The sequence below is a fragment of the Triticum urartu genome, chromosome 3 (assembly GCF_003073215.2).
Source record: "Triticum urartu cultivar G1812 chromosome 3, Tu2.1, whole genome shotgun sequence".
NCBI classification, from domain to species: Eukaryota; Viridiplantae; Streptophyta; class Magnoliopsida; order Poales; family Poaceae; genus Triticum; species Triticum urartu.
In genome coordinates, this window is record NC_053024.1 from 478,156,406 (window position 1) to 478,170,751 (window position 14,346).

The following is a 14,346-nucleotide window of genomic DNA, read 5'->3' on the forward strand; positions in this document are numbered from 1 at the left end:
GGAAATGGGATAAGGCGCAAACATGCCCGCTGGCGAATCTTACCCAGGTTTGGGGCTCTCCTAGGAGATAACACCCCTACTCCTGCTCTGCGGGGACTCCGCATGATCACTTAAGCAACAATGGTGGCTACAAGCTTGCTCCTTGAGCTGTTTCTCTATAGGGGAAAGAAGAACAAGGCTAGCCCTAGCCTACTCCCTCTATATGTGTGTGTGGGTGTGCTAAGTTTCTGTGAGGCTGAACCCTTTGCACGGGTGCCCTGGGGGGTTTATATAGGCCTACCCCCAGGGGTACAATGGTAATACAACCGGATGTAAGACCCGGCTGTCAGTGTATGTAGATATCGGCTTCTCCACCGACCGGTGGGTCCCGTCGCCTGGTGGGTCCCGCCGGCTGTCTCGTACTTTGCCGACAGGCCGCGCCCGCCACTTGCTGGTCTTGCCGGCCGCTCATTACTGTGGCAATGCTGTTGATGATGTGTGCTTCATCGGGGGGAGCATGGCTACAGTACCCGCCGCCTGGCGGGCATTCACTTTAGCCACTCCCCGTCTCTTTTGATTAATGGCGCACAAACTCTAAGGGAAGGGGGAAGGCCGGCTGCTGGGAGTCGGCATCCCATCTGCCGGCTGGCGGATCCCGCTGCCTTCTGGCTTCTAACTGATAGGTAGGGTCCGCCTCCTGGGGCCGTACCGAGAGCTCGTAGTGGGAGCATGGCCTTCTCTGCCATGGGTGATGTCACGGGCTGCGTGGTAACAGTGCTGCGCCGGACGAGGGATGTCCGCTCAGTAGGCCGCACTGTAGCCATGCTCTGCCCTGGATTCGGGGGTGGCAGGCGTCGCTGTAGCCATGCCCCGTCTCGTCGTAATAATGTGGTGCAAACTTTGAGGGCCATTGGGGCCGCCTACTAGGAGCCGGCCCACTGCGGGGCCGCCCTCTGAGCCTTGCCGTCTTCTAGCAGCCGCCTGCTTGGACCAGCCGGCCGCAAAGAAAGTGGCGCTTGGGCCTTTGGTTCTTGAGGGGCACAGCCGGCCCCTGATGCCTTGAAATACCATGGGGGCTGATGAGGCTACACGTGGTCATTTACTCTGATAGTAGTCACCGAAGCTGGTGGGGCGCCGCTGCTGGGAAGGCAAGAAGCCGCAGCAGCTTCCTACTCCGAATGATCTGGTGGTCTTGCTTCGTTCGACTTCTAAAGCGCCGGCTGGCAGGAGCCGGTTGCGACCGGGCGGACCATCCGGAAATTTTGAAACGCCATGGGAGGAGCCGGACGGCGCGCCAGCCGGGCACCAGGCTGGCCGCGTGCTGCCCGTGCGCCACGCGACGCCAGCATTCTGGGCCTGCCTGCCATCCCATGTGCGCAACGGGACGTCGCTGTAGGTTGGGCCTACCACTATCGGGCCTCGGCACGCGCACGGATCCGGTGCGGCTGAGGCGGTCGGTTGCTATTCCAAGGCGCAGTAACTATGTGTACTTACTGCGCGGCAAACACGGGGTGGTGGGCGCAGTTAATCCCATGACCCCCATGTTCTCGCCCCTCGGCTTCGCCGCCTGGGGCTATAAGTGTTGGGGAACACAGTAATTTCAAAAAAAAAATCTACGCACACGCAAGATCATGGTGATGCATAAACGAGAGGGAAGAGTGTCATCCACGTACCCTCGTAGACCGTAAGCGGAAGCGCTATGACAACGCGGTTGATGTAGTCGTACGTCTTCACGATCGACCGATCCCTAGTATCGAATGTACGACACCTCCGCGATCTGCAGACGTTCAGCTCGGTGACGTCCCACGAACTCACGATCTAGTAGAGCTTCGAGGGAGAGTTTTCTCAGCACGACGACGTGATGATGGTGATGATGATGCTACCAGAACAGGGCTTCGCCTAAGCACCGCTACGATATAACCGAGGTGGATTATGGTGGAGGGGGGCACCGCACACGGCTAAAATATCAATGATCAACCTGTGTGTCCATGGGGTACCCCCTCCCCGTATATAAAGGAGTGGAGGGGGAGGGCCGGCCCTCTCTATGGCGCGCCCTAGGGGAGTCCTACTCCCTCCGGGAGTAGGATCCCCCTTTTCCTAGTAGAAGTAGGAGCCCTTCCAAGTAGGAGTAGGAGAGGAAGGAAGGAGGAGAGGGGGAGGAAGGAAAGGGGGGCCGGCCCCCCTCCCAATTTGGATTGGGCTTGGGGGCGCACCTCCATCTTTTCCCTTCCCTGTCCTCTATTCCACTAAAGCCCAATAAGGCCCATATACTCCCCGGGGGGTTCCGGTAACCTCCCGGTACTCCGGAAAAATGCCCGAACCACTCGAAACCATTCCGATGTCCAAATATAGGCTTCCAATATATCGATCTTCATGTCTCGACCATTTAGAGACTCCTCGTCATGTCCGTGATCAAATTCGGGACTCCGAACTACCTTCAGTACATCAAAACACATAAATCTTAATACCGATCATCACTGAACGTTAAGCGTGCGGACCCTACGGGTTCGAGAACTATGTAGACATGACCGAGACTCATCACCGGTCAATAACCAATAGCGGAACCTGGATGCTCATATTGGTTCCTACATATTCTACGAAGATCTTTATCGGTCAAACCGCATAATGGTATACGTTGTTCTCTTTGTCATCAGTATGTTACTTGCCCGAGATTCGATCATCAGTATCTCAATACCTTGTTCAATCTCGTTACCGGCAAGTCTCTTTACTCGTTCCGTAATGCTACATCCCGTAACTAACTCATTAGCTACATTGCTTGCAAGGCTTATTGTGATGTACATTACCGAGAGGGCCCAGAGATACCTCTCCGACAATCGGAGTGACAAATCCTAATCTTGATCCATGCGAACTCAACAAACACCATCGGAGACACCTATAGAGCACCTTTATAATCACCCAGTTACGTTGTGATGTTTGGTAGCACACAAAGTGTTCCTCTGGTATTCGGGAGTTGCATGATCTCATAGTCATAGGAACATGTATAGTTATGGAGAAAGCAATAACAACAAACTAAACGATCATTGTGCTAAGCTAACGGATGGCTCAAGTCAATCACATCATTCTCTAATGATGTGATCCCGTTAATCAAATGGCAACTCATGTCTATGGTTAGGAAACATAACCATCATTGATTCAACGAGCTAGTTAAGTAGAGGCAAACTAGTGACACTCTATTTATCTATGTATTCACACATGTACTAAGTTTCCGGTTAATACAATTCTAGCATGAATAATAAACATTTATCATGATATAAGGAAATATAAATAACGACTTTATTATTGCCTCTAGGGCATATTTCCTTCAGTCTCCCACTTGCACTAGAGTCAATAATCTAGATTACATTGTAATGATTCTAACACCCATGGAGTCTTGGTGCTGATCATGTTTTGCTCGTGAGAGAGGCTTAGTCAACGGGTCTGCAACATTCAGATCCGTATGTATCTTGCAAATCTCTATGTCTCCCTCCTTGACTTGATCGCGGATGGAATTGAAGCGTCTCTTGATGTGCTTGGTTCTCTTGTGAAATCTGGATTCCTTTGCCAAGGCAATTGCACCAGTATTGTCACAAAAGATTTTCATTGGACCCGATGCACTGGGTATGGCACCTAGATCGGATATGAACTCCTTCATCTAGACTCCTTCATTTGCCGCTTCCAAAGCAGCTATGTATTCCACTTCACACGTAGATCCCGCCATGACACTTTGCTTGGAACTGCACCAACTGACAGCTCTACCATTTAATAAAAACACGTATTCAGTTTGTGACTTAGAGTCATCCGGATCAGTGTCAAATCTTGCATTGACGTAAACGTTTACGACGAGCTCTTTGTCACCTCCATATACGAGAAACATATCCTTAGTCCTTTTCAGGTATTTTAGGATGTTCTTGACCGCTGTCCAGTGATCCACTCCTGGATTACTTTGGTACCTCCTTGCTAAACTTATAGCAAGGTACACATCAGGTCTGGTACACAAGATTGCATACATGATAGAGCCTATGGCTGAAGCATAGGGAACACCTTTAATTATCTCTCAATCTTCTGCAGTGGTCGGGCATTGAGTCTGACTCAACTTCACACCTTGTAATACAGGCAAGAACCTTTCTTTGCCTGATCCATTTTGAACTTCTTCAAAACTTTATCAAGGTATGTGCTTTGTGAAAGTCCAATTAAGCGTCTTGATCTATCTCTATAGATCTTGATGCCCAATATATAAGCAGCTTCACCGAGGTCTTTCATTGAAAAATTCTTATTCAAGTATCCTTTTATGCTATTCAGAAATTCGGTATCATTTCCGATTAACAATATGTCATCTACATATAATATTAGAAATGCTACGGAGCTCCCACTCACTTTCTTGTAAATACAGACTTCTCCAAAAGTCTGTATAAAACCATATGCTTTGATCACACTATCAAAGCGTATATTCCAACTCTGAGAGGCTTGCACCAGTCCATAAATGGATCGCTGGAGCTTGCACACTTTGTTAGCACCTTTTGGATCGACAAAACCTTCTGGTTGTATCATATACAACTCTTATTTAAGATATCCATTAAGGAATGCAGTTTTGACATCCGTTTGCCAAATTTCATAATCATAAAATGCAGCAATTGCTAACATGATTCGGACGGACTTAAGCATCACTATGGGTGAGAAGGTCTCATCGTAGTCAACTCATTGAATTTGTCAAAAACCTTTCGCAACAAGTCGAGCTTTGTAGACAGTAACATTACTGTCAGTGTCAGTCTTCTTCTTGAAGATCCATTTATTTTCTATGGCCTGCCGATCACCGGGCAAGTCAACCAAAGTCCACACTTTGTTCTCATACATGGATCCCATCTCAGATTTCATGGCTTCAAGCCATTTTGCGGAATCTTGGCTCATCATCGCTTCCTCATAGTTCGTAGGTTCGTCATTGTCAAGTAACATGACTTCTAGAATAGGATTACCATACCACTCTGGTGCGGATCTTACTCTGGTTGACCTACGAGGTTCGGTAGTAACTTGATTAGAAGTTTTATGATCATCATCATTAGATTCCTCACTTACTGGTGTAGGAATCACTGTAACTGATTTGAGTGATGAGCTACTTTCCAATAAGGGAGAAGGTACAATTACCTCGTCAAGTTCTACTTTCCTCCCACTCACTTCTTTCGACAGAAACTCCTTCTCTAGAAAGGATCCATTCTTAGCAACGAATACCTTGCCTTTGGATTTGTGATAGAAGGTGTACCCAACAGTCTCCCGTGGGTATCCTATGAAGACACATTTCTCCGATTTGGATTCGAACTTATCAGGTTGAAGCTTTTTCACATAAGCATCGCAGCCCCAAACTTTAAGAAACGACAACTTGGGTTTCTTGCCAAACCACAGTTCATAAGGCGCCGTCTCGACGGATTTAGATGGTGCCCTATTTAACGTGAATGCAACTGTCTCTAAAGCGTAACCCCAAAACTATAGCAGTAAATCAGTGGGAGACATCATAGATCGCACCATATCTAGTAAAGTACGATTACGACGTTCGGACACACCATTATGCTGTGGTGTTCCAGGTGGCTTGAGTTGCGAAACTATTCCACATTGTTTCAAATGAAGTCCAAACTCATAACTCAAATATTCGCCTCCACGATCAGATCGTAGAAACTTGATTTTCTTGTTACGATGATTTTCCACTTCACTCTGAAATTCTTTGAACTTTTCAAATGTTTCAGACTTATGTTTCATTAAGTAGATATACCCATATCTGCTCAAATCATCTATGAAGGTGAGGAAATAACGATATCCGCCGCGAGCTTCAATGTTCATTGGACCACATACATCAGTATGTATGATTTCCAATAACTCTGTTGCTCGCTTCATTGTTCCGGAGAACGGAGTTTTAGTCATCTTGCCCATGAGGCATGGTTCGCAAGTACCAAGTGATTCATAATCAAGTGATTCCGGAAGTCCATCAGAATGGAGTTTCTTCATGCGCTTTACACCAATATGACCTAAACGACAGTGCCACAAATAAGTTGCACTATCATTATCAACTCTGCATCTTTTGGCTTCAATACTATGAACAGGTGTATCACTACTATCAAGATTTAGTAAAGATAGACCACTCATCAGGGGTGCATGACCATAAAAGATATTACTCATATAAATAGAACAACCATTATTCTCTGATTTAAAAAAAATAACCGTCTCGCATCAAACAAGATCCAGACATAATGTTCATGCTCAACGCTGGCACCAAATAACAATTATTTAGGTCTAATACTAATCCCGAAGGTAGATGTAGAGGTAGTGTGCCGACGACGATCACATCGACTTTGGAACCATTTCCTACGCGCATCGTCACCTCGTCCTTAGCCAATCTTCGCTTAATCTGTAGCACCTGTTTCGAGTTGCAAATGTTAGCAACTGAACCAGTATCAAATACCCAGGCACTACTGCGAGCATTAGTAAGGTACACATTAATAACATGTATATCAAATATACCTTTCACTTTGCCATCCTTCTTCTCCGCCAAATACTTGGGGCAGTTCCGCTTCCAGTGACCAGTTCCTTTGCAGTAGAAGCACTCAGTCTCAGGCTTAGGTCCAGACTTGGGTTTCTTTACTTGAGCAACAACTGGCTTGCTGTTCTTCTTGAAGTTCCCCTTCTTCCCTTTACCCCTTTTCTTGAAACTGGTGGTCTTGTTGACCATCAACACTTGATGCTCTTTCTTGATTTCTACCTCCGCAGCCTTTAGCATTGCGAAGAGCTCGGGAATCGTCTTATCCATCCCTTGCATATTATAGTTCATCACGAAGCTCTTGTAGGTTGGTGGCAGTGATTGAAGAACTCTGTCAATGACACTATCATCAGGAAGATTAACTCCCAGTTGAGTCAAGTGGTTGTGGTACCCAGACATTCTGAGTATATGTTCACTGACAGAACTATTCTCCTCCATCTTGCAGCTGTAGAACTTATTGGAGACTTCATATCTCTCAATCCAGGCATTTGCTTGAAATATTAACTTCAACTCCTGGAACATCTCATATGCTCCATGACGTTCAAAACGTCATTGAAGTCCCAGTTCTAAGCCGTAAAGCATGGCGCACTGAACTATCGAGTGTTCATCAGCTTTGCTCTGCCAGGTGTTCATAACATGTGGCGTTGCTACTACAGTGGGTTTGTCACCTAGCAGTGCTTCTAGGACGTAATTATTCTATGCAGCAATGAGGATAATCCTCAAGTTACGGACCCAGTTCGTGTAGTTGCTACCATCATCTTTCAACTTAGCTTTCTCTAGGAACACATTAAAATTTAACGAAACAACAACACGGGCCATCTATCTACAACAACATAGACATGCAAAATACTATCAGGTACTAAGTTCATGATAAATTAAAGTTCAATTAATTAAATTACTTAAGAACTCCCACTTAGATAGACATCTCTCTAATCATCTAAGTGATCACGTGATCCATATCAACTAAACCATGTCCGATCATCATGTGAGATGGAGTAGTTTTCAATGGTGAACATCACTATGTTGATCATATCTAATATATGATTCATGCTCGACCTTTCGGTCTCAGTGTTCCGAGGCCATATCTGCATATGCTAGGCTCGTCAAGTTTAACCCGAGTATTCCGCGTGTGTAAAACTGGCTTGCACCCACTGTATGTGAACATAAAGCTTATCACACCCGATCATCACGTGGTGTCTCGGCACAACGATCTGTAGCAACGGTGCATACTCAGGGAGAACACTTATACCTGAAATTTAGTGAGAGATCATCTTATAATGCTACCGCCGAACTAAGCAAAATAAGATGCATAAAGGATAAACATCACATGCAATCAATATAAGTGATATGATATGGCTATCATCATCTTGTGCCTTTGATCTCCATCTCCAAAGCACCATCATGATCACCATCGTCACTGGCTTGACACCTTGATCTCCATCGAAGCATCGTTGTCGTCTCTCCAACTATTGCTTCTACGACTATCGCTACCGCTTAGTGATAAAGTAAAGCAATTACATGGCGATTGCATTTCATACAATAAAGCGACAACCATATGGCTCCTGCCAGTTGCCGATAACTGTGTTACAAAACATGATCATTTCATACAATAAAATTTAGCACCGTGTCTTGACCATATCACATCACAACATGCCCTGCAAAAGCAAGTTAGACGTCATCTATTTTGTTGTTGCAAGTTTTACGTGGCTGCTATGGGCTGAGCAAGAACCGTTAGTACCTACGTATCAAAAACCACAACGCGGTATAGTGATTGCCTTTTGATCTTCAGAAAGAACCCTGTTCATTGAATCCGATTCAACTAAAGCTGGAGAAACAGACACCCACTAGCCACCTGTGTGCGAAGCACGTCGGTAGAACCAGTCTCGCATAAGCGTACGCGTAATGTCGGTCTGGGCCGCTTCATCCAACAATGCCGCTGAATCAAGAATCAACTGGTGACGGCAAGCAATATGTATATACCCACGCCCACAACTCCTTTGTGTTCTACTCGTGCATATAACATCTACGCATAAACCTGGCTCTGATGCCACTGTTAGGGAACGCAGTAATTTCAAAAAAATTCCTACGGACACGCAAGATCACGGTGATGCATAGCAACGAGAGGGAAGAGTTTCATCCACGTACCCTCATAGACCGTAAGAGGAAGCGTTATGACAACGCAGTTGATGTAGTTGTACGTCTTCATGATCGACCGATCCCTAGTACCGAATGTACGGCACCTCCACGATCTGCACACGTTCAGCTCGGTGACGTCCCGCGAACTCACAATCCAATAGAGCTTCGAGGGAGAGTTTCGTCAGCACGACGGCGTGATGACGGTGATGATGATGCTACAGGAACAGGGCTTCGCCTAAGCACCGCTACGATATAACCGAGGTGGATTATGGTGGAGGGGGGCACCGCACACGGCTAAAAGATCAATGATCAACTTGTGTGTCCATGGGGTGCCCCCTCCCCGTATATAAAGGAGTGGAGGAGGGGAGGGCCGTCCCTCTCTATGGCGCGCCCTAGGGGAGTCCTACTCCCTCCGGGAGCAGGATTCCCCCTTTTCCTAGTAGAAGTAGGAGCCCTTCCAAGTAGGAGTAGGAGAGGAAGGAAGGAGGAGAGAGGGAGGGAGGAAAGGGGGGCCGACCCCCCTCCCAATTCAGATTGGGCTTGGGGGCGCGCCTCCCTCTTTTCCCTTCCCTCTCCTCTATTCCACTAAATACCAATAAGGCCCATATACTTGCTGGGGGGTTCCGGTAACCTCCCGGTACTCCAGAAAAATGCCCGAACCACTCGGAACCATTCCAATGTCCGAATATAGGCTTCAAATATATCGATCTTTATGTCTCGACCATTTCGAGACTCCTCGTCATGTCCGTGATCAAATCTGGGACTCCGAACTACCTTCGGTACATCAAAACACATAAACTCTTAATACCGATCGTCACCGAATGTTAAGCGTGCGGACCCTACGGGTTCGAGAACTATGTAGACATGACCGAGACTCATCACCGGTCAATAACCAATAGCGGAACCTGGATGCTCATATTGGCTCCTACATATTCTATGAAGATCTTTATTGATCAAACCGCATAACGGTATACGTTGTTCTCTTTGTCATCGATATATTTCCTTCAATAAGTAGGGGTAGGAGGGGAGTGGCAGACGCACACGCGCCCTCCCCCTTCTTCTTCCTTTCTCTTCCTTCTGCTATCGCCGCACCCCCGCCTCTCGCCTGAGTGCTGTAGCAGCCCACTGCCGTCCTGTGCATCTTCCCCACAGCGTTGCTGCTCCGCCATAGGCTTGCCAACTTGTCATCGTCACGCGCCGTCATCGTGCTCGAATCCTCATGGCGCTAGCCGGGGCTTGGGATGGCTCCAACGTCCATGAGGACCACATCACATTCCTTCTCCAGACGCAGTGTCTGCCTGGCGAAGGCTTCATGGAGGCGCGTCCTCCACCCGAGACGGAGATCTCGCCGGAGCCGCGGGAAGGCGAGCGGGTCATCTTCCGCTCGCACTTCATCCGTGGCCTCGGCTTGCCGGTGAGCGACTTCTTCCGCTCCTTCCTCCGCTTCTACCGCCTCCCGCCGCACCACGTGACGCCGAATACAGTGGTGCTACTGTCAGCATTCGTCACCCTCTGCGAGGGATATCTTGGTATTCCCTCTCCATCGAGCTGTGGGGGGAATTCTTCTACACCAAGCTTGGAACCGCAACCAAGAATGAGGCGGCCCAGTGTGGCGCCTTCATCGCGGTAAGGCGCCTGGGGGCCGGCAACTGCTTCCCAGCCATTAGCTTGACGGCATCTGTCAAGATGTGGCAAAAATCCTACTTCTACGTGAAGAACGTGCGCCTGGAGCACGACTTCGTCAACCTGCTGGCCTATCAAGCCAGCCCACCGGCTGAACCCTGCCACAATTGGACTTTCAAGCCGAAGAGGCCGTCGGCCGCCTCCACAGCCGCCATCGCCCAGCTCAAGGAGATGGCGGAGTCGGAAGGCCTCCAGGCCTCGGATTTGCTGACCGCCTTTGTGGCGCGCTGGGTTCTCCCTCTTCAAAGCCGGCCTCATCTGATCAGCCGGATGAGCGGGCACCGAGACCCGTGTCGGATGTGCACAAGGGAGATGCCGGACACGGAGGTGGCCCGTCTGGTCAACTATATTTCAAACTGCAAGCTCTCGGAGGGGGAGTAGCAGTTCAGCAAGCGGCCATACTCCCGAGCAAACCCTCTGCCTGCCGTAAGTCTTTCCCTTTCTTTTTTCTTCTTTCTCTTGTGCTGGGTTCTACTTTCGCTGGTTGATCAGCCGTCCACTTGTGCAGATTCTCTCGTACCAGCAAGCGGCTGATGCCCTGGAGGAAGGCCAGGAGTACCTGTCGGACAGGTTCAAGAGCGACGTGGATGACCCCTATTTGGGAGCGGCCGCCTTGGAGGATGACGCCACAGGCGATGGCAGTGGAGCAGGCGGGTTTGGGAGAGGCGGCGTCGAGACGTGGCCAGACGATGATGATGAGGAGCCCGAAGCGTGCCGTCCCCATGGAGCTGACAAGGCAGGCGTGAGCTCGTCAGCTGTGCCAGCCATGCCAAGTGGTGCGCAGAAGCACCGGGCCACCGTGCCACTTTTCGACAGCCGGCCCAAGAAGTCAAAGAACTCGGCTGTCGCGACCAAGCGGCGAGAGGCCGCCATGAAGGTGACCCAATTTCAAAGGGCCCCGAAGCAGCCCCCAGTGGTGTCCGCGTAAGTACCCAACCCCCACCGAGTTTCTTCTTTGTATCTTTTCTTGCGAATTTTCTTCCGAACTTCTTTTCCAAAACTCCTTCTAAGTTTATCTTGCTTGAGCAGAGCCCCACTCTCTCTTGAGCGGTCGGCCTCCGCCTCCATCGTCGGGGGGATGGAGAGCTCGGCCAAGACCCGCTTGCCGAACTCCAGGCGGCGACAGAGCGGAACATGCAGGAGGCGCGTGAGGAGCGGGAGGAGGCAGAGCGGCAGAAGGCGGCAGCGGCCAAGGCGACGTGAAAAGAAGCCAAGGTGGCCGCCAAGGCCCAGGCTGACGCCGCAGCCAGAAAGCGGGCGGAGGCGATCGCCAAGGCCCGGGCAGAAAAGGCCATGCACAACTAGGGGCCACAACTTGTCATCCCTCTGTGTGCCGCTTTACCAGCGCCAGAGGTCCAGGTGCCAGCTGGAGGAGCCGGCGACGACCAGCCGGCCCATGGGAGCGGAGAAGGCGGCGATGTCATGCTGAGGGTGGAGGCGCCTCAGCCAGCACCGGCTGTCCCGCCACAAAGCCGCCAGCTGGATGCGCCGCAGGAGTCGCCAGCCGGCGGCGAGCTGGTGGTGGGATCCACCCCCGCGGCCCACACTCTGATGCGCCAGCGCGCGGCAAAGACAATGTCGGCGCCACGGCCACAGGTGATCGAGGCCGCGAGCTTGTTGGCCCCAGAAGCAGAAGCCACCAACGCTGTTCCGCCGGAGTGGACGCTAGGAGGCGGGTCAGGCATGCTGAACAGGGCGTCGCAAGACATCCAGGCCCAACTCCAAGCCCAGGGTGAAGCCCTTCAGTAGTACACGAAGGCATTCGTGTCGACACGTGCGGACATCCGGGTACGTCCGCTGACCGCTTTCTTTGACTCTTGTAATCTTCTTTGAAAACCTTCTATGAACATCTTCCGTGGGGGCGCGCCAGCGCACCCACTAGGTGTAGCCCCCGAGTTCTGGGCCGGCTGCTGAGGAGGCGGCTTGGAACTTAAAGGCAAGTTCCGAGTGCTAACCTTCTTTCTTTTGTTGTTTCCATTGCAGGACTATCACAATATTCATGCGGCCATCCACAACTCCCAGGTCCTGGAGCTGGCCAAGTGGAATCATGAGATGGCCAAAAGCCAGAGTAAGTACTTCGTTCCTTATTCACGTCAGGCCGACTGCTGAGCAGTCGGCCCGGATCTTCCGGTAGCTACGCTTTTCCTTTGTTGTCTTCTTGACCGTCTTCTCTTCTTTGCCTTCCGCAGGAGCCAACGCCACCTTGTAGCAGCAGCTGGGCGAGGCTCAAACCGCGCTGCGCACCAAGGAGGAGGAGCGCAGCAGGGCGGAGCAGGAGCGTGACTGCCTGGCCAAGGAGCTTTTTGACCAGGCGGACAAGCACAAGGCGGAGCTCCAAAAGCTTGAGGAGGCGGAGGAGGCCCTTGAGACCGAATTTGAGACTGAGTGCTTGAAATTGGTGGACAAGGAGAAGGCTCTGACCGACGGGTACGGCAAGATCGAGGACATGCTCGATGGTAAGTCGCTCTTTCCCTTCTCCTGTCTGCCGACTTGTCCAATCAAGCTGACTTCTGACTTCATGCTTGTTTTTTCTTCTTTGCACAGGGTATTTTCCTGGTCATGCCGTCGCCTTAGGCAAGGCCATCGAGGCTCGCCGCGAGGAGCGAAGGCTGGCTGGTGCGGAAATTTCGCCCCGCGGACCCTTGCCGAACAGCTTTTCGGCATCCAAGCTCGTCTCCAGCCGGCGCATCGGGCGTTTCGCCATTTGCAGCACGCCGGAGCCCTGGTGGTCTCCGCCCTCTGGCCAGGCACTCCAGCTCTGTGCACCCCCAGTCGGACCTCCGACTGGTTGGAGGTGGCCGTCGGGAATCACATAACGGTTCACCGTACGTGCATGCTACGGGAATCACAAACTTTAACACAAGTATTCTTTAAATTCACAACTACTCAACTAGCATGACTTTAATATTATCACCTTCATATCTCAAACAATTATCACGCTTCAATCTTTTCTTAGTATTCAACACACTCAAAAGAAAGTTTCACAAATCTTGAATACCAAGCATATTTTTATTAAGCAAATTACCATGCTATTAAGAGACTCTCAAAATAATTTAAGTGAAGCATGAGAGATCAATAGTTTCTTTAAAACAAATCCACCACCGTGCTCTAAAAGATCTAAGTGAAGCACATAGAGCAAAATTATAACGCTCAAAAGATATAAGTGAAGCACATAGAGCAAAATTATAACGCTCAAAAGATATAAGTGAAGCACATAGAGCAAACTACTTAGCTTAAAAGATATAAGTGAAGCACATAGAGCAAACTACTTAGCTCAAAAGATATAAGTGAAGCACATAGAGCAAACTACATAGCTCAAAAGATATAAGTCAAGCACATAGAGTATTCTATCAAATTTTAATTCATGAATGGCTCTCTCAAAAGGTGTGTACAGCAAGGATGATTGTGGCATACTAAGACACAAAGACACAAATAATACAAGACGCTCCAAGACAAACACATATCATGTTGGTGAATAAAAATATAGCTCCAAGTAAATTACCGATGGAAGTGGACGAAAGAGGGGATGCCTTCCGGGGCATCCCCAAGCTTTGACTTTTTGGTGTCCTTGGATTATCTTGGGGGTGCCATGGGCATCCCCAAGCTTAAGCTCTTGCCACTCCTTGTTCCATAATCCATCACAAGAATTCACCCAAAACTTGAAAACTTCACAACACAAAACTTAAAGCAGAAAACTCGTGAGCTCCGTTAGCGAAAGAAAACAAAATACCACTTCAAGGTACTGTAATGAAATCATTCTTTATTTATATTGGTGTTAAACCTACTGTATTCCAACTTCTCTATGGATTATAAACTATTTTACTAGCCATAGATTCATCAAAATAAGCAAACAACACACGAAAAACAGAATCTGTCAAAAACAGAATAGTCTGTAGTAATCTGTAGCTAGCGCAAGGTCAGGAACCCCAAAAATTATAAAATAAATTTCTGGACGTGAGGAATTTATCTATTAATCATCTTCAAAAATAATTAACTAAATAGAGCTCTCCAAATAAAAATGACAGCAG